The following is a 23,424-nucleotide window of genomic DNA, read 5'->3' on the forward strand; positions in this document are numbered from 1 at the left end:
CAAGAGGTAGCTATGCCAAGTGATGGTCTGCAGAGCAGGTATGGGAGGGAAGAGTGGACATGGCTAGGAGTCCCGCACTGGCTGAGGCTGTCTTAGCATGGAACTGCTTATTTGAGTGGAAAAGAAATGCAAAGGGAAAAAGGAAAAACAATAAAGAGAAGATACATCTCCATATGGCTAGGGGATTGGAGAACGCTGGGAGGAATTTAGTGGCTGTTACAGCTAGACTTGTTGGACATGGATTTTTACATAAAACTCACAGCCTTTGAGACTATTGGGCCATTTGGTATCTTTATACTCTTGGACCCAGGGCAGACACTCAGGTTGTGTCCTCAGAAACTACCAAACTCTAGTCCAAAGCCCGGCAGCTTCATCATACAGATTCTTCATATCTTAGGCTTGCTGCTTACTGGATGCAGAATCTTTTGCAGGCAAGAGAACCTACCCCAACCTTAGTTTTTCCCATATATGTGATTGCATTTCATTCTTAGTATAGCTCCACAAAGAAATGACTGTTATGACCCTGTTCTATAGACAAACAACAACAGCAACAACAACAACAAACAAAAACAAAACAACAACAGCAAAAAACAGAGGGTTATAGAAGTTCTGTATAACAATTTACTCTGAGCCGAAACATTCCGTCCTGGAGGAAGGTTGAAAAACTCAGAAAGTAAACAAACTTCAAATGTCTGTGAGGCTGAAAAGTCCTTGATTCACAAGGTTTGGCCCATGGTTATAGGCACGTGAATGACTTCTAAGGGAGGAGATTGCCTGCCGAGCAGACTGCGAGTTGTTGCTTCCATTTTGACTCTTTTTTTCCTCAAGGAAAGATGGTGACTTACCCACAGCTGTGCTGTGCTGCCCCTGCCCACAGGCAGACACACAAGGGATGTTGTCCAAGGGAAAACAATAGCAAGACAGCTGGACTCCCTTCATCTGTATGTAGTTCTCCCAAGGAGCACTTCCTTTTTGCCTGGTAGAAGATATCTTTTTCAAATGCCACAAGCCCTATCAGTGCACAGAGGTGAGAGTGACATCGGAACCAACATTTCAGCATCTTCTTCTAGCCACAAGCTTCTCCCTCAGCAAAGAAAATTTCTCATCGAAACAGGAATTAAAGCAATAAGTTGTATTTGGCACCAGCCAAGTGCCCACACAAGAGCTAAACATAGAAAAAGGGAGGAGAAGATCATGAGACAGAACAGGAAACTTTCCCTAATTCATTCTCTTGCCAGCATGCAAGACAGTGAGCATGTCATGGGCAGGACAATTAAATTGAAATATGGCCCAGCTAAGCAGAAGAGTTGTTATAGCAGGAAGGCCAGAAAAAAAAACAATGACAGTCCTTTCAGGGAGATGAGGTGGTGGAACAGGGTCCTCACGGCAAGGTCTAATTATCTTAGCACTGTCCATTTTAGAGCTGAGAACAGGCCTAAAATATAAGTACCAGGTCTCCAGGCTCTACCAAGATGAGTATTTAATCAGGAGAGGAGCAGACAGGAGTGGCTGGCAATAGCTTTGTAATCCATGCATGCCCCAAGACCAAACATCATTTCACAGAATGAAGGAATGTGTCTGACTGGACCTCTGATTGTGGGAAGAGAGCACCCATGAGGACTGAACTCCTGGAAGGGAGTCCTGGGGCAGGTGGCTAGTGACACTGTGGCTGTCCCCCTTTCTCCACATCTTGTGAGATCTCTCCAGTCTTTCAGTGAGGAGGATGCTTAGTCTGACGTAGAAAGGATCTGCCTGAGTGGTGAATAATCCATGGCCCTTGGAGATGTGGGAGTGTAGAGCCAGCAGTGAGGTGGCATGAAGCTTAGGAGATATAACCACTTCTTACAAAGAAAAGACTAGCCATCCTGAGGGTCATTAGAGGAAATTCAGCCAGCACTCACTCTCCATGTTTTGTAATCATATTCCATTGTTATGAACTTCGAACTTCTAAGGCAGTATCAGTTTTCTCCTCCTCCACCTCTCTAAACTTCTGCAGGAGTTGGCTATGGGAGGGCAGGGAGGGGTAGGGACAATCTGACGCAATGCATAGGTGACCCTGAATCCATTCGGGTATTAGTTATTTTTCCATTGCTGTAATAAAATACCACGATGAAAGCAACTTAAGGGAGAAAGGACTTTTTGTGACTCACAGTTTGGGAGTATAGTCCACTGGGGCAAGGAGTCAAGGAAGCAGGGGCTTATGACTTTGCATCCATAGTCAGGAAACAGAAGGAGGTGAATTGTGGAGGTCCTCATTGGATTTCCCCTTTTCCCTCAGCCCAGGACCACAGCCCATGGTATGGTGCCATACACAGTTAAGTCAGGCCTTCACATGACCATCAACTGAATCTAGATAACCCCTCAGAGGCAGGCCCAGAGGCTGCCTTTTAGGTGATTAGAGGTGATTCACCATCACAGATGTGAACTGTAAATGTATTCCTTTTTCCTTTATTCCATGTTTCTTTCCCACTTCTTGACAACATCACTGAGTACACATTCTTTGTATCTTCCACTCTTGAGACTAGTTTTCTTGTAGTCCATGTTGGCTTGTAGTATAGCATGGCCTAGAACTTCTGGTCTTCCTGCCTCCATGTCCTATGTAATTGGAATTAGAGGCATGCACCACCACGTCCTGTTTTTGAGGTGCTGGGGATCAAATCCAGCTTTGCACAAAGCAGACGAACACTACAAACCAAGCTGTATCCCTTGCCCCAACCTTTTATATTTCAGAACATGAGTGTATCCTAGGATATTACAGCTTGGCTCAAATTTCATTCAGTATAAAAATCTTTTTAAGCAGTAATTTTCAGTTTTTAAAATTTATTTAAAAAGTAGGATGTCATGATGATCTTCAGTTCCACCCGTTTTCCTACAACTGGCATATGTTTTTTTTTTTAATTACATAGTAAATAATCTAGTGTGTGTGTGTGTGTGTGTGTGATATTCTCTGGGTCTGTTCTGTAGATAAGTACCTAGTTCAGTTCTGTTTGTGGGCCATTGAGCTATCTGTGCAGTTATCAGCACTGCATGCTGGTTTTGATTCCTTTGTAAGTATTCAGAACTGGTGTAGTTGAATCACAACAGATCTATTTTCAGCTCTTGAGGAACCTTCGTACTGACTTCATAGTGGCTGCACTAGTTTACACTCCTGTCGGTGGTGGTACATGTCCCTCTCTCCCTGGCCCATATTAGTGTTTATTATTTTTCTAGACAGAGATGTTTTTAGGGTATCGACTGAGGTGGATGTTATAATTCTTCTTGACTACTTTTAAGTTAGGAATCCTTAACCAGAAATGGTTGCAATTCCCAACCCCAGAGGACATGTGAATATACCTGGGACATTTTATGTTGTCATGACTCAAGGAGGATTATTATCAGCATCCCGAGGAAATACATGTGGGTAGTCCTACCTAGCAAAGACTCACCCAGCCCTGCGTTTCAGTACTGTTGAAGTTTAGAGATGGAGAGCTCATCATGTGTCTTAATACAGCACCACAGACAATTTGTTTTCAGTTTATCCTAGGCAGATGCAGAAGAGGTAGAAAGGCAGCTTTGGTACAAACATAGGTGAAGAAAGTGGAGGCTGTTCCATTACACATATTGGCAATGAGAGGGAAGACTTACTTCAGAGGGCCATTAGGAGATCAGAACATGACTGCCTAAAGTTATTTCCCATGGCAATACTGAGTTTCATTGAGTCTTTGAGACCAGAAGCCAGTACCTAAAGTCAGAAGTGTAGTGGATGTTAGGACAAAAATGAGTAGATATGGAAAGGTGCAGCACCCTTGAGAATGAATGATGAGAGACATGCAACCACAGATACATCACCACAAAGCAGAGGTTAGGAGCAGAGATGTGTGAGCAAGAGATGGTAAACGCAAATGAGTGTACAGCAGTCTGCTTCCAGATTCGTTATGACTTAAGTAAGCCTGTCATCCCTTCTCTCCCAGATGCCGTCTGTACTGTTGGGTTTAGGTGATTATAAAATCTCATCATTATCAGAATGAGATTCCCTCTTAATTGTTGCTGAGGAGGCATTATTAAGCAAGGCAGAAAAAAAAAGAGAGAGAAATGAAGGCTGCCTTTGTGTGATAGCGACAACCATGAGCTCAGAGAGAAGCCAGTGTTAGTAAGGAAATGAGGTGCCCTGGAAAAGACTGGGCTACAGATTAGTTTTGCTTGTAGATCAACGGCTCATGTGCTATTTTGGTTGTGTAATTCACTAGAATGTTTTGAACATTTTCCCATGATACGTTTGCTTTTCTTTGTCTTATAAACTACAATAATCTTTTACTATATCTAGATAACGTAGATATATGTAAGTAAAAGATAAAAATAAAAGTTAGAAAGTCAATGAAATGAAATATTTTCTTTATGCACTCCAAGAAATTGTTCTGCCTGACTTTGACCATTTTCCATTTTCATTCAGAGGTGAGCAGCCACACTGCTGTATGTTTACTTACCAAGAGGCTCTGCTTAAAGAAGTCCCTGGTGGAGGGGAAAAGAGACAAAGTGTGTGAGTGTCAAAGGGTAGAGAGGTGAGTGAGAGTAGGCTCTGAGAGTCCCAGGGCACACCCTGCTTATACTGCAAGATACTTTCAGAAGGTTTTCCTCATCCTCCCACTGCTCTTCAGGAGTGGTCAACGTTGATACCATATTGATTTCTTTATCTAACCACCATGACCACCTTTGCATACCAGATGAGGCAGAGGAGTGTCTGTGACATAGCTGGCACAAAGTTTTCTCTGACCCTTTTTTGCTCTTGTCCCAAGCATCTAGAGCTGTCTGACACACCTGCTACCAAGCAAGACACACCCAAGGCAGGAGTGTGAACTTTCTTGTTCTTCTTATGAACTTGTGTTTGTGCAAAAGGCTGCATATCTTTACAGAAGCTGTAGATTTCCAGAAAATGACTCTTTGAAGATCTCGTGGTCCAATCCAGGCTTCTTGAATGAGGAGAGAGAGGGCTTCCTGTCTTATAGAAAGTAGAGAGAAGAAAAGAAAATCGTAGTGTATGGAGCTAGCGACAGGAGCAAACTTCTCTTTGTAGTGTCTAGACTTACAGGCTCTGGTCTACCGTGTCTCCTCAACTTGTGCCCTGAGGCAACCTGCGTGGTCTTCTTCCTGGAACAGGCAGAGGCTTTCTTAGGCACATTTTCCCACAGTTCTGAATATTACAATTAGGGCCATTATATATAAGAATGCATATATAAGAATACCTATGAAGTTGTGAAGTTTATTAGGGGAAGGGAAAATGGTGTCTTAGGGGGGAGCCTTCTGGAGCTAGACCTGATTTGTTGTTTTCTGCGTAGCCCTGTCCTTCCTTCTTGCTATCCTGTCAGCCTGGCTGTCTCACCTTTGCAGTTAAAACCCTCTCATACATTTTCCTGTGTTCCCTGCTTTCCTGCCTCCTCTCATGAATCTTCTCATGCTTCTAACTCTCCTGTTTTAAGCATATAATTTAACCCTAACTTTGCCATATGCTACTTCCTATCTTCTAGGAAATAGAGGATTCAGAGCAAATCCAGATTTGATGCTGCTCCATAGTGACTTTCTGATGCACAGGAAGTAGAGGAGGATGGTTATGGATGAAGTGTGGGCCCTCTGTATCATCCCTGCCAGCTGCCTCCTCTGACTCTTTAGTCATTTCCAGAAACAGTTTTAGCTTCTACTCTGTACCAGGCAAGAGGCTGTGGGCTGGCTTGGCAGTGAACCCAGGGCCATGACTTTCCTTATCCTTGCAGACTTTGGGTCTAAGGGGCATCTTTAGTTTCCAGATCCTTCAGATGCCAAATTTCAAGTGAGGGAAGGGGAATAGAAGGCAGGCTGCTTCACTGAATGTTTTCCTTTATTTCTGACTTGTGACACCCATCCTTCATATTTGACAGGGAAGACGCCTCTACTCAGTGGTGACAAATTTATTCATTTTGACTGTCTGTGAAGATCCCTAATTAATTCTTTATAGATTTCCATTGGCAACTAAATTTGTGTTTTGATTTAAAATTGGAGGCATTCAGAGGAATTGCCTTGGAATAACTCTGTCTCCTTGGAGCCTCGTACTCTGCGCTGGCTGCTACTGACGTCCAGGTTCACCAAACAAGCAAGCAGCACTGCTTGCCTCACAGTGACGCACCAGCAGGTGGTTACCATGGAAGGAGACAGAAGCACCAGCGCTGTCCCTGTCGTCATGGAGCCCCTGGACCATCTCCTAAGCAACCGGGCAGGAGATCCCCAACCAGTTCTACATTCTCCGTGCCACTGGGGTTAGTTTTAAATTTATTTTTGTGGGAGGTTTGACATCAAAAGCTTTATGTAGCTAAACAAATTTAGGGAAGGAGCTGCAGTGTACAGAAGTGTACTGCCCAGAGAGACAGAGGAAAATAGGAGGGTGGAGGAGGGACGAAGGAGAGGGCGGAGGATGACACAGCAGATAAGGCAGCCTGAGAAAAATTCAGAGATGGGCAGAGGCAACGAGTTACAGAGAGAAGACTTTTGCCAAGAAAACAGTGTCTCACATAGGACTGAAATATCTGGGAAACAGCAGCATGGGTTGTATGGCTTCGTGTGGCAGCCATTTCTCCAGTTACTTCCTGTTCTCATTCACAGTGTGGAAATACTAACGGAGGCCGAGTTACTTAGAGTGGGAGTCACAGTTTTTGGAGACACAAGCCTCTCAATTCTGTATTTTTCCATAGCACATGCTTCTATCCCTGGTGTGCGGTATGTGCTATCCTTGGCATTTTTGTCTGAGGTACATGCAGAAAGGAGAGGCAGAGAAGAAGGTTAAGGTCATCTGAAATCCTTTGCCTTCCACAGAAGCCATTTAAGTTGTTCATGTTTGGGGTGCTTTTCTGGATGCTAGTAACTGGACAATCCAATGGAGAGTGCTGTGGGCCTGGGGGCCGAGAAAGGCATCTGTTTTACATACAGCCACTCATGTCCTAGAATTGGTCCATATCATCGGGACAAGAAGGGTACAGAGATGCAAATTACTCTGAGTTCACATGATTTGTAGGAAATAAGAAGGAACTAGAATTGAGCAGCTTGTACCAAGAGCCCTTGCTCTTAGGCTCCCACTGAAGTTTACAAATGGGACGGCACATGGTGCACAGACCCTGCCTCAGAAGCTGCATCTTCAAATGATCTCCAAGGGCCAGGGTTACGGCGACGCTGGGAAGCATGGGCGTCCATCATGGGAGAAGGCCACACACTCAGTTTCAGTAAAGGAAACAATATCAAGCAAATGGGACAAATGATGAGGTTAGTCTTTATCGCGCTCAACCAAGCAATGCCAACTCCACCTTGAATTTGCTCTCCACAGCCTGGACACTGTCCAGCAGTTTCTACTTCAGTCTGGTTGCACCAAGCCTGTGACGCTGGGGATAAAAGCATGGTGTGGGTTTCTTCAGTCCATTTCACACTGATTGGAGTCAGAATCAATCCAAAGACTCTTTCATAGATTCGGTTAATAGGGGTTTGGAAACAATAAGAACATTGGTGACATCATTAGTGAGTGGAGTCTAAGAGCACATAACTAAGCTTTCTTCATAGATGGCAGCACATGAGGAAAGAAAGATAGATGTTAAGTGCTCAGGCTGCAGAGTCAGATACACCTGACCTTGAAACTCATGAACTCTGCCACTTGTCAGCTGCACAACCCTAGGCAAATGACAAAACTTCTTTGATGTGTCATTTTATTTCAGATGTCGTAGACCATCATGCAAAAACTTAAAAGCTTTAACATATGAGACACAGTCTTTCCTGCTGAGCAAACAGGTGATGATGAAGATTGTCTTGAAGGTGAGGAACTCTCAGGACCAGTCAGGAAGGGCTTTCTGTATGAGGTGACATTTGAATTGTGGTTATTACCATCATCTCTGAAGACAGTATTAATTTATACCTGTCCAACACACACACACACACACACACACACACACACACACACACACACATCTACACCCCCATACACACCCCACATACACACATTTAAATTTTTACTGGTATATATTAATTGTACATAGTCTTGGATTTCATAACGGCATTTTGGTACCTTACATTTATACCCTTTTATATCATATATACATACATGACTTTATGGATGTACATAAAATCAAGAGTCCACAAATGAGATGAAAATGTGTGATATTTGTTTTTCTGCCACCTCTTGAATAGTCATTAAGATTCAACATGATGCTTAAAGGTTTCCCGTACTCTCCCTTTACTTCTCAGAGGCACCTTGCATTATTTATCTTACATATTTATCTTCTGCAAGTACAGCTCGAAGCCATCTCCAAGGTCAAGGCATGATTGTTCATGGTCATAGGAATAAGAAAAAGCTGAGTAAGCACACATCTCCCTGACTGCAAAGCCAAGTGAGATCTCAGGAAAGACATACTTGTGTTACTTTTGTTTCTTGGTTTCTCAAGGTTTAAATTTCACTTATAGCTTACTATCTACTTTATTATGATTTCAGAGATAATTTGTCTTTATCACTGATAAATCTTCTGTTGACATTTCAGTTTTTCCAACTTGTTTGCATCACTTGTGGTTACAATGCTTTCTTAGCATATCTGCCAAGCAGTTAATGGGGTATACATTTTTACAAGTGCACCTATGGATCCTGATGCTATATTTTAGTTGGTGCATTGGTAATTTCCATTATTCTGAGAGTTCAGGTCCCTGAATTATTAGTAGTGCATGCCTAGCTATTGAAGCTTCATTTAATTGACATCACACACAGCTCCTGCTTCACCGAAGAAGGTTTTCCTGGGCCTGGCAACAAAAGGCTTCACAGAAGAAATCTCTTTGCATACATTATGAAGATGTTTTCGGATGCTGCTTTTCAACAACAAAGAACAACTTGAGTCAGCTTGAGCAAGAAACAGTTTGTTGGAAGGATGCAAGGACATCTAAGAGAATTAAGCCAGTTCCAAACAAATAAAATCAAATTTAAAAATGGGCTGCTCCAGGGACCCAAATTGAAGGAGTTTATGATTTATTCATTCTGAGTTCTGCAATGGAATCCCTACAGCTGACTTTGGCAGGCTTTTTCTCCAGAAGAGACTCTACTGGCATTTTCCCTATCCCAGTCACTTGCTAGAGCTCACCTTATGCCTGTTGAAAAGAACCAGCCATTAAATTTTCAGTTATTTTGTAAATCAGATGTTAATACCACTGACAATTTAAAATCCAAATACTGTCATAAGAGTATTTATAGCCAGGGACTTCTTGGGTCTTGCAAAGTAAGGTTGTATTTATTATTTATTTGGAGAAATGATGTATATTCTCAGAATGGACTATAAATGCCAATCTATAAAAAGTCGTGTTTAAGAATATAAACTTTGAATTAGACTTGGTTAGTTTGTGGTCTTACTATATTGTCTCCTCCTTTCTTTTCTCCCTTCCCTCCTTCCCTTTGTTCCCTTCTTACCAAGGTTCCTTATTGGGTTTCTGGAGACAACTGTGGTATGCTAAGAGGTATTTTAGGTTTAGAAATACACAAATTTAGAAGCTACTCTTCAAACAAGCACAGAATGGATTATTCTCAGCAATTGCATCTTTCCTAAGATATTCATGGAGTACAATACCTTGTCTAGTGCTTTTCTGGGGCCAAAAAGACATCTAGCATTTGAAGATGGTGTATGTATTAATTATCTTTCTGTTGCTGTAATAAAATACCATGTCTAACAACAACTTAAGGAAGAAAGGAGTTAATAATGGTGAGGAAGGCATGACCACAAGCGAAAGAAACAGAGAGGGAGAGAGATAGAGAGAGACACAGAGAGAAGATAGAGAGATCCATACCATACAGATTGTCTGTGTCTGCTCCATCTCTAAATAATGACGTGGAGACTTACATTTGTTTATAATAGCTTTAGGCCTTAGGGTATTGTTGTTCCCAACTAGCTCATATAACCTGTTAATCCATTTTTATTAATCTATGTTCTGCCAAGTAGTTCTTACCTCTCCTCAGTTTCATAAGTGCAGCTTCCTCTTTGTCTTGTAGATAAATCTTTTCAAGCCTCCTCTTTTGTGCCCAGAGTTCCCATTTCTCCAGAAGTCCTGCCTTTTCTCTCCTGCTTTTTTTTTTTTGATCTTGAATAGAATCTTCTTTATTAACAGACTCTCAGAATTAATTGCTATATTTTATATTATACTAGCATGTCACATTTACAAGGATCACATCACTCATACATTTAGGAATATACACAAAAGAATCCTGAATTTTTCTAAGATAACTAAATAAAGACAAATAAAATTACTATGACTTGTGAATTTCCAATTTAGCTAATACCATAATGCCTGTGCAATCAGATAGTTTCCTCATAAAGAATAACTAAAAAGAACTAGTGAAAAATAGTTAAAAAACCCATAAGCCACTTATTTTAATATGGAATTATCTCATTTTTCTTATAAAAACTGATATTCACATTAGTGCTACACACAAATATATACCCCAAGGAACATTAAGTGTCTCAACATATAGGTGGTAATAGATTCAGTTTCTTTACAAATTGCATAGGAATATTTCTGTTTTACTTATTTAAAGTACATCAGACAGCTTGACAAAGTTTAAACTGACTATAACTACAAAACTGATGCATTTATAATATTCAGATCACAGGGAATATAATAATGATTTTCAATATCAGGATTACCTTATATTTGGTTCATATGTTTATACATATTTAATTTAGGGCTAATGGCTTTCTACTGCTTACTTCTTTGCCTGGTTTCTTATTATTGGTTTTATTTTTTTTTTAATTTTTTTTTTTTTTTAGCATTTTATTTTATTTTATTTTTTTTTTCGGGAGCTGGTCTCTCCTGCTTTTTTAAAAGGCCTTTCAAGTCTTTATTCAACCAATCAGAAGGTGATGGAGAACACTTTACAATACATTGAGATAGGTGCTGTTTAACAACACCAAAGACCAGTGTGTACTCAGCTCTCTGCTGGTACTGAAATCAGCATTTGAATATACACAGACAACCTCTACACAGTGCACAGAACACCACTCCAACAGAGAGATCTCACAGTTCATCCACACACAGGAAGCAAAGAGAGAGAAAATAGGGAGTGGGGTGAAGCTAAAATGCCTTGAATCACACCCCTAGCAAAACTCTACCTCCTAAAAGTTCCCTGACACCACACCACTAGGGACCACATGTTCAAATACTTGAGCCTATGACAGACATTTCTCACTCAAACCACCATTGTAGATGACTTATTTTTCCTTGTATGGCCAAATCATTTTTTATTTTTATTTATTTTTTATTAATTATACTTTATTCACTTTGTATCCCCCATAAACCCCTCCCTCCTCCCCTCCTAATTCCACCTTCCCTTCCCCTTCTTCCTGCATGCCCCTCCCCAAGTCCACTGATAGGGGAGGTCCCCCCTCTCTTTCCTTCTGATCTTAGTCTATCAGATATCATCAGGAGTGGCTGAATTGTCATCTTCTGTGGCCTAGTAAGGCTGCTCTTCCCTCAGGGGGAGGTGATCAAAGAGCAGGCCAATCAGATTATGTTAGAGGCAGTCCCTCTTCCCATTACTATGTAACCAACTTGGACTGCCATGGGCTACATCTGTGCAGGGGTTCTAGGTTATCTCCATGCATGATACTTGGTTGGAGTATGAGTCTCTGGGAAGACCCCTGTGTTCAAATTTCTGGTTCTGTTGCTCTCCTTGTGGAGTTCCTGTGATCTCCAGATCTTATTATTTCCCACTTCTTTCATAAGATTCCATGCACACTGCCCAACTGTTGGCCATAAGTCTCAGCATCTGCTTTGATAGCCTGCAGGGCAGAGCCTTTCAGAGGCTCTCTGTGGCAGGTTTCTAGGTTGTTTCCTGTTTTCTTCTTCATCTGATGTCCTTCCTCTTTTCCTTTCGGGATGGGAATTGAGCATTTTAGTCAGGGTCCTCTCTCTTGATTAGTTTCTTTAGATGTACAGATTTTAGTAGGTTTATCCTATATATGTCTATATGAGTGAGTATATATGTCTATATGTCTATATATGTCTATATGCGTGAGTATATACTGTGTGTGTCTTTCTGCTTCTGCTCACTCAGGATGATCCTTTCCAGGTCCCACCATTTACATGCAAATTTCATAATTTCCTTATTTTTCATTGCTGAGTAATATTCCATTGTGTAGATGTACCACAAGTTCTGCATCCATTCTTCAGTTGAGGGGCATCTGGGCTGTTTCCAGCTTCTTGCTATTACAAATAAAGCTGCTACAAACATGGTTGAGCAAACTCGTATGACAACACATGCTGGAGAGGCTGTGGAGAAAGGGGAACCCTCCTCCACTGCTGGTGGGAATGTAAACTTGTACAATTACTCTGGAAATCAATCTGGTGCTTTCTTAGACAACTAGGAATAGCACTTCCTCAAGATCCAGCCATACCACTCCTAGGTATATATCCAAAAGAGGCTCAAGTACACAATAAGGACATTTGCTCAACCATGTTTGTAGAAACAGAAAGCAGTGCAAAACTGCTACTTTAAAGCCTCATCCCCAGTGGCCCACATCTTCCAGCCAATTTCCATCTCTCAAAGGTTCAACACCTTCCCAGCTCCATCATCTGGGGACCACTGTTCAACACATGAGATTTTGGGGACAAGCTCAAATCGGAACAGATGTCACACAACACAACACAACACAACACAACACAACACAACTTCTTTCATAGACCTGGAAGCAACAAAGTTCTCATTAGGTTTGCAAAATACTATAAGTATAAAGGGTACTTAACACTAGTATTGATTTCATGCAAACATTGTAAGGGAACAAAAGAAAGGCTATAAAGATTTAAGGGATTCTGATGTGTAACTAGAAAGTTATGTGGTTTTCTTGTCCCCAGTGGGGAATATTTGCCAGATGTTTCACCTGGGCTCAGAACCTTCACTATTTTTTTTTAAATTTCTTTTTGCCTGATTAAGGCACCCCTGAGGTTAACTTCACTGTCTTCACCTTACAGACCAGGAAAATGAGGCACAGGAGAATTAAATAATTTCTCACTGACATTTAACTAACACATGGCTGAGCACAATTCGAACCCGCCATTGTCAGCCTGACTTCAAAATCTGATTTCTTTCCCATCATTCCTGCCGCCTCACTGTAATTTACACATTAGTCGATTCTAGAATTTCCTTTAGCTTTTTCTAAAGAAGCTGGAGAGACAGAATCTATAGGTAAGAGAATGATGTACCTTCTGTAGACAGAGCCATAGTGTTTTGAAGTGAAGGCATATCTAGGAAGATTTAGAAACAATGATTTGTGGCCAATTTGTAACGCTAAGCATGTATGTTGGCATTACAGGAACCGTCTGTCCTGCTGTCAAATCCTAGGTTTTCTAGAAGTGTTGTTCTTAGAGGAGCCTTTCATTTCCAGAATGCAAGCTGAGAGAAAAGGAAACAAGTTACCCAGTACAGGTTTTCACCCAGTATTTACACATCGCAAAATATCTGTACATGCTCACTTGGGTGTCTGATGGAATTTTGGGGTACACTAGGGTAGGAGAGAAGCTATATCACTAGGACAAGGTGAAATCATTCATTGTTTTTGTTTTTGGCTGGTGACTGAGGCTGCAGAGGAAAGAGCAAGGAGACCACAGCCCATCCAGGAGCAGAGGGAGTGCATGGCTAATGCGCATTACAGTAATAGGTGTGGAACTTCCCTGCTCATTATGTAAGGGCTGCATGTCTTACACAGCCCAGCGAGGTAGAGCTGATGCTGCCTTTGCTGGCCTGCAGCAATGTGGCTAATTGTTGATGCATATCCCACAGTGTGTCTCTGGAGGGGAAATTTGAAAACCCTCACTGGCTAAATAAGGCATCCTGCCGCTAATATTTATTCTTGACTTGTCATTAGATACCACAAGCCTGAAGAGAAAGAAGAGTCCCACCCCAGATTTTTCTAAAAACAAAACAAAACAAAACCACCACATGTGGGTATTAGTGAGGTGACACTTCTACTGTCAGTGGGGAGTAATGCTAATTTCCTGGTTATCGTATTGAAGGTTTACTGTGTTCGGTTACGTAAGCAGAATGGTGGCATTCAAACTCACCCATTGATTTGTGGGGAGATATCCAACCCTAGCAATGGTGTGAATGGTTTTGATTGTAAACTTGACTAGATTTAGAATCTGCTGGAAGATTGTGATGTCCACCTCTGGGATGTCTGTGGGGGAATCCCCTGTGAAGGGATTTCCAGGGAGGATTAACTAAGAAGGGCAGAGTGGGAGGCACTTATTCCTAGGCTGGAGTCTCAACAGAACAGAAGGGAAAAGGAGCAAGCCAGTTGAGTGCTAGTCATCCATTTTCTCTGTTCCTTGGCTGCCATGATGTGAACAGCTCTGCCCCATCACAGGTCCCCAAACTACAAGCAAAGTAATTCCCCCTTTTAAGGAGTTCAAGGGGATTTTAGTCACACAGATACAACTAACACAGGTGGGATGGTCCAGTTGCTGCCTTGTCTGGTCTCACACCTTTATCTGGAACCTTGAGATGTCCTGATGTTTACTCATAAATAGCACTGTGTGGTTCTAGAATAGCCTGGTGGTCACCACCACATGACACGAAGAAACCTATTCATATCAGCTTAAAGGAAACAGCCCTGGGCGTGGGAGAGATGGCTCAATGGGCAAGACTGCTCACTCCATAAACCTGTGTACCTGAGTTTGAATACTCAGCATCCACGTAAAAAGCAGGGTATGGACAAATGCAAGCTGGAAACCCCAGGATAATGGAGATAGGAGGATTGCTAGAGCTTGCCCTCGGCCAGCCCAGCTCCAGGCTCAGTGACAGAGCCTCAAGGGGATAAAGCAGAAAGTGATAGGATGGGACATCCAGCATCCTCCTCTGGTCTCTGTGTGGGAGAGATCCACACACTTATGTGCACATGCAAAAACCACACTCACACACACCCTTTGTTAGACAGTCAAGATTCTTGTGTTTGCCATTAAACAATTGATAGTTTCTTTCCAGTTAGCCACAGTGAGAAAAAAAAAATCCATCATTTACAGCATAGGAATTTGAAAATGCTGCACATTGCATCTTTTAAATCTCTCTTGGAGAGACGGCTGATCAGCACATCCCAGTGCAGACTCATCATTCATGTTTAAGAACTCACACTCACAGCCGTGTTTCAGAACCCAAGCTCCAGGGCCTGCTAAGATGGCGCAGAGGCAAAAGAAGTCAGTGCCAAGCCCCACAACCTGAGTTCAATTTCTGGGACCCATATAGTAGAAAGAGAGAACAACTTCTCTAAGTTCCTTCTGACTTACAGGTGTGCCGCAGGGTGTATGTTCACCCACACACACATAGACAGGCAGACAGACACAAAAATTAAACATGTAGTGAAAAAGGATATGAGCTCCAGAATGAGACTCAGGGATATTTAGCTTTGGGACGACTTACTAATAACATAACCTCGGACAAAGTATTTAACCTCTCTGAACCTCAGATATCCAGTTACTAAGAAGGTGAAGTTTTAAAAGAGCTATATAGCTGCTTCTGCAGGCTAGGAATACAGAATGCCTGACTCTTAAAAAAATGGCTGCCCTGTTGAGAAGGAATCAGAGATCATAGTCAAGGGCATCAGGGACAGAGCAACAATTGATTAGTAATGTCTGTTACGAATGTGGGGAAGGATGTTGTGGCACCACAGCAACATCTTGGGCAACCCTTTAGAACACGCCAGATGCTCTTCACAGTGGTCTGTTCTATAGAATAAAAACTTGGCTCATTTCAAAAGCCTGGCTAGGCGATGTTTCTCAGTTGGGGTGACGTCCCAAACCAAAGTCATTGGAAAAGTCTGGGGACTCTTTTTGTTGTCAGGACTGAGTCACATGTGGATGGGCAGCATTGGCCCTGCAGATCTGATGAACAATGCAGAGGACAGATTCCTCCATGCGCAACCCCGAACTATCTGGCTCAAAGTGCCAATGTTGAGGCCATCTGGAGGGATGAGCACTATTATCCACGATATTGTTAGGAAGTGAGGAACAGAGAAGCACAGGCACCTTTTCTACTTCACTAGGAAACGGATGACTGGGATGGAAGCTCACTCTTCCCTTCTTCAAGTTTAGTAAGAAGGTGGCAAGGAGCACGGGCAGGGGGCGCAGGATCTTGGCACAGCTGTGCAGGCTGCAGTCACAGGACTTCTACCCTTTTATTTTGCTTGGCTAGTGCTGAAAATGCCTGTTCCCCTAGGCTGCCTCTTCCAAACCCCTGCTGTGAAAGTTCAGCTCTCTCTCAAATTTTCTCTGTCACAAGAGTCCTCCGTCCAGCTGCTCCCTGCTTGCTGCTCCTGCCAGGTGCCAGCAGGTGATGGCCTGTGAGTGTGATTTGCCCTGACACACCACTGCTGCCACTGCAGCCTGGGAAAGTGAAGCTGGGAGGTGCTGCTGCTTCCTGAGTACAAAATACCAGCTTTGCACCTCTCCTCAGGGAGAGCAGGGTTGGGGATGGCTCTGGGGAATCTGTAAAATAGCACAGTCCAAGAGTAGCTCTTTGTGGCATACAGTGCTCTTTTGTGGTAGTAGCTAACTGTCGAGTGCAGAGTGGGTGACGCAGCTGGAGCCCTGGGAAGCAGAAAGCAATAGCTATGTTTTGGGTGGTAGGGCTGCACTGAAGCTCTGATGATTGGATCTGCCTCATGCTCCTAGGTGAGCAGGGATAATGTTTTGAATATGAACAGAGGAAAAGGAATGGTGTAAAATTCACACTGGGAGCTCAGCTTCAGTGGCTGTTCAGTAGTAAGCATATAGCTGCACCTTTCTAAACTTTGTTCTTGTAAACATACTATAGGAGAGGTGGTGAGCATCACCACCTCTTGTTACATATAGGTATGGACACAGATACTGTTAAGACCTAAGAAGGCAAATTATAGTCTTTCTTACTTATGAAGCCAACTACGATGCTGATGCAGATTCATGGATCAAAGCCAGGTTCATCAGAAAAGCCCCCCCCCCCCCCCGAGTTGATTTGTCATGTCTGTCATGGATACAGGCATGTGGAAGAGCGGTATGTGCATCTGATGTTCATGCCCAGGCTTGGTAGCTTCAGAAGTGCTTCTTGGAACCTCTAACACTGTTCTTGATGATTATTTAAGCCACTGTAAAGCCAAGGGAGGAATACAGAGACCAGAAATCACTAAAGAAAAACAGTTTAGTTTCTTTACTTTATGATGCCTAATGACCCAGTGACCTGTGCTGCAGACGGGTTGTAGCGTGCTGACACAGTAGGGAACTGAGCGATTAGTGGTAATTCTCTCTGTCACTTGACATGTTTCTGGTAGACCAGGCATCCTCTGATGAGAAAGAGTTAGTGAGGCCAGGAAGAGGGAGTCAGTGGAGAGGCTGATTCCTGACACAGTGAGCTTGGGGAAGAGGGTTGATATTAGCTGGGAAAGTAAAGCTATTTCTAGTTGGTGCTCATGGCTTTGATTTCATCTGCAATTCAGGCACTCATCTTTAGGAATGAGCTTCTCTGCTTGCTCTGAGGATCGCAGGCTGCAGCCTCAGGCCTAGCCAATCAGATCATTGCATCCCTAGTCACAGGGATAGGTCAAGGAGGTAGTCACATAAGCAGAATGAAGCTGAAAACTAAACGTGGGAATTTTTCTGGAATTCTTGAGAAAACAGTTCTTTCCGTTAGCTTGTTGAACCTGGCACAACAGCAGCTCAGAGTTGCTGAGGCCATTTTTTTCAGTACAGACAAGATTACTTGACAATGAAGCCACAATGGAGCAAAGAGGAGATGAGGGCTGACAGGAAGTAGGTTCGCAGTAGCACCATTCAATAGCAGTCATATCTGCAACTAGTAATGTCTGAATTTGTTCACACTTTTTCCTTAACTAGTTTATGATGAACTGTTTTTCACTGACAGAGAGTCCTTAATGAGTTGAGGAAGCTTTCCTTCATTAACAGGAGAAAGAGGAAAAGTCCAGACAAAACAAGACTGGAACTGGATGTTATGCTGCATGCCAGTAACCCCAGTACCACGGCAGCTGATTTAGGAGGATTACGATCTGCAGGCCAGCCTGGAGTATACAGCAAAACCTTGTTTCCCAAAATAATAATGATACTCACAAAAAGCCATTAGGAAAATGAAAGAAAGAGACGATGGAGTAATTCTGATGTGCTAACCATGAGAATAGCTTCCACACACTAGAGGTTCCATGGCTACCATGCCTCTCCTTAAATGCCTTAGACCAGGAGGTTGTCACTGAGGCTAATAACTGCAGTATGGACTGCTTAAAACTCCCCGTGGACTTCCTGAGGAGGCGCTGCTGCCTAAGTGGTCAGCCCTATCTATACTCACGCACACACAACAAATGCAGAATGAAATAGCTTACTCATGTATAAAATTCTCAAGAAGTTAAAAATTAATGTGTAGTTGGTGTGGTGGTCACCTTTTGTAGTGACTGGACTTGGAAGACTGAGGCAAGAGGATTGCCACAAGTTTGAGGCTAGCCTGGACTACATAGTAAGACTGTGTCTCTGAATCTAAACAACAGATTCTCTCTCTCTCTCTCTCTCTCTCTCTCTCTCTCTCACACACACACACACACACACACACACACCTAATGTGTCATGCCTAAGGCACAACAGCTAGATATATTACAAAGCTTAGATTGATCCCCAGCTTTGCCTGATTCTGAGAGCCATGGTTTTAAAGTGCACACTGGCTGCTTGGTCTCTCGGTGAAGACACTAAAATGAAAGGAGGAGAAAAGAGCAGAGTTTATTATGAGCGAGCTACTCTATCCTTCCAGCAAAATAAGATGAGGGATACAGAGACTGAGAGAGGAAACGAATAAGAAGGAAAAAAATCTGTAGGCAGGAAGTACAAAAGCTTATGCATGTAACTGATATTAAAATAATTGATCAAATGCATCTTATCAGCTGCTGCGATACAAGGTGGTAATGGCTGTCTATAGTTCACCGTTTAATCTCAGCCCCTAAAGAGAACTCTGAGGAGATCCAGTGAGGATATCATTGCCTTTTGTTACACAAGCCATTCCTGGAGAGACTGAGGGGGAGGCAGGGCAGATAGTCGCATTTCAGACACATCTCGTGTCATTGGAAACAGTTCTCATTGTGCCAAGCAGTTGATAATCTCCCAGGCTACAGGCTAGAGCCGCACACACTCTCCTCTCCTAAGCCAAAAGCCTGTCTCAGAACCTGGAAAGACAGTTCCTGACGGTGAGCATGTCTCATTAGTTTGTCCTGGGCTTAAATAGAAGCTGCTGTTTCTTCCTCTGAGATCCCCAGGAAGCACAAAGCACTGGTCCTAAACTGTGTGTGGGCATGTTCTTAGCTTGAGTATGATCCACATTTTTAAATGTTTAACAATTAGGAAATGCTTGGTTAAATGAATGTCTTTCCCCCTTCTCTCCCCTGTGTCTCCACAGTTTAAGCCAGAACAGCCGCTGCTGTGAAGAGAAGACAGCAGTGGTGATTATGATGACGGAGGTGATGATAATGGACTAAGCACAGACAATGCAGCTCAGTCCCTGCTGGGTCATGTATATGTACCTGTGCTCTGTATGCCTCCACTCTCCCTTACTGTGCATTTTCACTGATTTCTTCTTTCCTATCGCGCCTGTTTCTTAGTTTTCATTTATTTATTTATTTATTTATTTATTTATTTATTTATTTATTTATTTATTTATTATTAAATTTTTATTTTTTATATTAATTACAGTTTATTTACTTTGCGACCCAGCTGTAGCCCCCTCTCTCTTTCCCTTCCAATCCCACCCTCTCTCCCTCAACTCCTCCCTGCCCCTCTCTAAATCCAATGATGGAGAGGTCCTCCTCCCCTTCCATCTGACCTTAGCTTATCAGGTCTCTTCAGGGCTGGCTGCAATGTCCTCCTCTGTGGCCTATCAAGGCTGCTACTCCTTCGGGGGTGGGGAGGTCAAAGAGCTAGCCACTGAATTCATGTCAGAGACAGTCCCTGTTCCCCTTACTAGGCAACCCACTTGGATACTGAGCTGCCATGGACTCCATCTGAGCAGGGGTTCTAGGTTATATCCATGCATGGTCCTCAGTTGGAGAACCAGTCTCAGAAAAGACCCCTGTGCCCAGATATATTTGGTCCTTGTGGAGCTCCTGTCCTCTCCAGATCATACTAACTCCCCATTCTTTCATATTATTCCCTGCACTCTGCCCAAGGTTTGGTTATGAGTCTCAGCATCTGTTTTGATATACTTCTGGGTAGAGTCTTTCAGAGGTCGACTGTGGTAGGCTCCTGTCCTGTTACTTGTTTTCTCCTACTTCCAATGGCCATCCCATTTGTCTTTCTAAGTGAGGATTGATCATCAGACCCCGGGTCCTCCTTGTTTAGCTTCTTTAGGTACAGATTTTAGTATGTTTATCCTATCTTATAGGTCTAGTATCCACTTATAAGTGAGTATATACTGTGTGTGTCTTTCTGCTTCTGGAATACCTCACTCAGGATGATCTTTTCTAGATTCCATCATTTGCTTGCAAATTTCATGATTTCCTTGTTTTTAATTGCTGAGTAGTGTTCCATTGTGTAAATGTACCACAATTTCTTATTCCATTCCTCCATTGAGGGACGTCTAGGTTGTTTCCAGGTTCTGGCTATTACGAACAAAGCTTATATAAACATGGTTGAGCAAATGTCCTTGTTGTGTACTTGAGCTTCTTTTGGATATATGCCTAGGAGTTATAGCTGGATCTTGAGGAAGCACTATTCCTAATTTTCTGAGAAAGTGCCAAATTGATTTCCAAAGTGGTTGTACGCATTTGATCCCCACCAGCAATGGAGGAGGGTTCCCCTTTCTGCACATCCTCTCCAGTGTGTGTTGTCACTTGAGTTTTTGATCTTGGCCATTCTGATGGGTTTAAGGTGAAATAATTGTTGTTTTGATTTGCATCTCCCTGATGGCTAAGGACATTGAACATTTCTTTAAGTGTTTCTCTGCCATTCTATATTATCTACAGAGAGTTCTCTGTTTAGCTCTATATCCCATTTTTAATTGGATTAATTGATTTGTTGCTTTTTAACTTTTGAGTTCTTTATATATTCTGGCTATCAGCTCTCTGTCAGATATAGGGTTGGTGAAGATCCTTTCCCAGTCTGTAGGCATTTCGTTTTGTTTTGATGACAGTGTCTTTTGCTTTACAGAACCTTTTCAGTTTCATCAGGTCCCATTTATTGATTGTTGCTCTTAGAGCCTGTGCTGCTGGTGTTCTGTTCAGGAAGCTGTCTCCTGTGCCAATGAGTTCTAAGCCTTTTCCCACTTTGTCTTCTAACTGATTTAGTGTGTCTGGTTTTATGTTGAGGTCTTTGATCCACTTGGACTTTAGTTTTGTGCAGGGTGATAAATAAGGATCTATTTTCATTTTTCTGTATGTAGACATCCATTTGGACCAGCACCATTTGTTGAAGATGTTGTCTTTTTTCCATTGAATGGTTTTGGCTTCTTTGTCAAAAATCACGTACCCATAGGTGTATGGGTTTATTTCTGAGCCTTCTATTCGGTTCCATTGATCCACCATTCTGTTTGTATGCCAATGCCATGCAATTTTTATTATTATTGCTCAGTAGTATAGCTTGAGATCAGGAATGAAGATACCTCCAGATGCTGTGTTGTTGTACAGGATCATTTTGGAAATTCTGGGTTTTTTGTTTTTCCATATGAAGTTGAGAATTTTTCTTTCAAGGTCTGAAAAGAATTGTGTTGGTATTTTGATGGGAATTGCAATGAATCTGTAGATTGCTTTTGGCAGAATGGCCACTTTCACTATGTTAATCCTACTGATCCATGAGAACGGGAGATCTTTCCATCTTCTGATATCTTCTTCAATTTCTTTCTTCAGAGACTTGAAGTTTTTTTTTTTTAAAGAAAACAGGTGTTTCTTAGTTCTTTGTGCCACTGCTAAGTAGATGCATCACTTTGTGTAATTAAAAACAATGCTGTATTATTCTTTGAATGATGTCCAACTCCCTTTTGATTTTTTCCTAAAAAAAATTATCCTGTATATAAGGTATTGCTACCTAATGATATTTTTACATCAGTATATAAAGAAAATCATGTTGATCACATTTTCTCATAACCCCATCTATTCTTTCTCTTTTTCCCCATTGGCTCCCTTTGTTCCCACAGACAGCTTCATTTCTATTTTCATGTCATATGTATACATATGATTTTATGTGCCTATATCAAATCTGTGAAGCCCAAATGAGAGAAAATGTGATATTTGTTTTTCTAGTTTAATTTACTTAATGTAAATAACACCAGTTTATTCATTTTCCTGCAAATGACACAGCTTTGTTCTTTATGGCTGGATAAAACTCTACTGTGTCCATACACCAGGCTGTCTTTATCTGTTCCTGTGTTGCTGGACAGCTAACCTGGATCTGTAATGTAACCACTGTGAACCATGCTGTGATAAGCACTGATGTTCAAGTATCTCTGTGATCTGTTGACTCGGACACTTTTGGTAAATACCCAGGAGTGTTGTAGCTGGTTCAGTCAAATGACTGATCTACTTTTAGTTTAATTCTTTTGAGAAAACTCCATTTGTATTTTTACAGTGATTAGACTATATTCACATCCTACTAGTCATGGCTGAGGATTTCCCTTTTGTGATAGTAATCACGACATCTTGTTTGTTTAATTTAATTTTTTCCAGGGGGTTATCAAAGAGTCTGGCATCTGAAAATCCTTCAGAAATGCTTAACAACTTTTCTGTGGAATAGACCTGTATCATCATCATCCTGTAGATGAGGAAACTGAGGCATGCACAGAGTATAATAAGGTACCCTGACTTGAATCCAGTCCTATTTTATGGAAGCTTTATCCTGGAGCATTACGTTATAATGATGCCTTCCATCTAGTCACCTGGCTTTTGTTTGTCCGGGAGTCTGACCTCTGACTGGTACGGGATTTGACTTAATAAACCTACAAGGTTAATGCTCCTTTTGTGGAATCTAATGGTCACCTCCCTGTACATCACAATACCATTTTGGTTGAAGTGGTCTTTGGTGGGAACTTGGGAGCTGTGTTTTCCTAGTGCTTCCAGGTGAGTCCACTCATCCAGTGTAAACTGACCTCACCCTACGTGTCTCTAAGGCTGCACCTCCATCTTCACTTCAGCTGCATCTTCCTCCTAATGACCTTGTGAAAGATGTGCTTGCGCTCTGTGAATATCAGTTTTCTCTCAGGCCCTTTGCTTATAAACTTCAGAACATTTAATACAGCACTCTAATCACTCATTTCATTGTTCCAATTTAGGTTTTTTGATGTCATTCAAATCGACTGAAATCTGTTTGAGTTTGTAAACCAAGTCTGAAACAATGTTGTACCCAAAGAGCCTAAATACTCGATAGACGAAAAGTGAGTTGGTAGGGCTAGGGATGAGTCTCAGTTAGCAGAGTGAC

This window comes from Meriones unguiculatus, chromosome 11, assembly GCF_030254825.1.
Source record: "Meriones unguiculatus strain TT.TT164.6M chromosome 11, Bangor_MerUng_6.1, whole genome shotgun sequence".
Taxonomy (NCBI): domain Eukaryota; kingdom Metazoa; phylum Chordata; class Mammalia; order Rodentia; family Muridae; genus Meriones; species Meriones unguiculatus.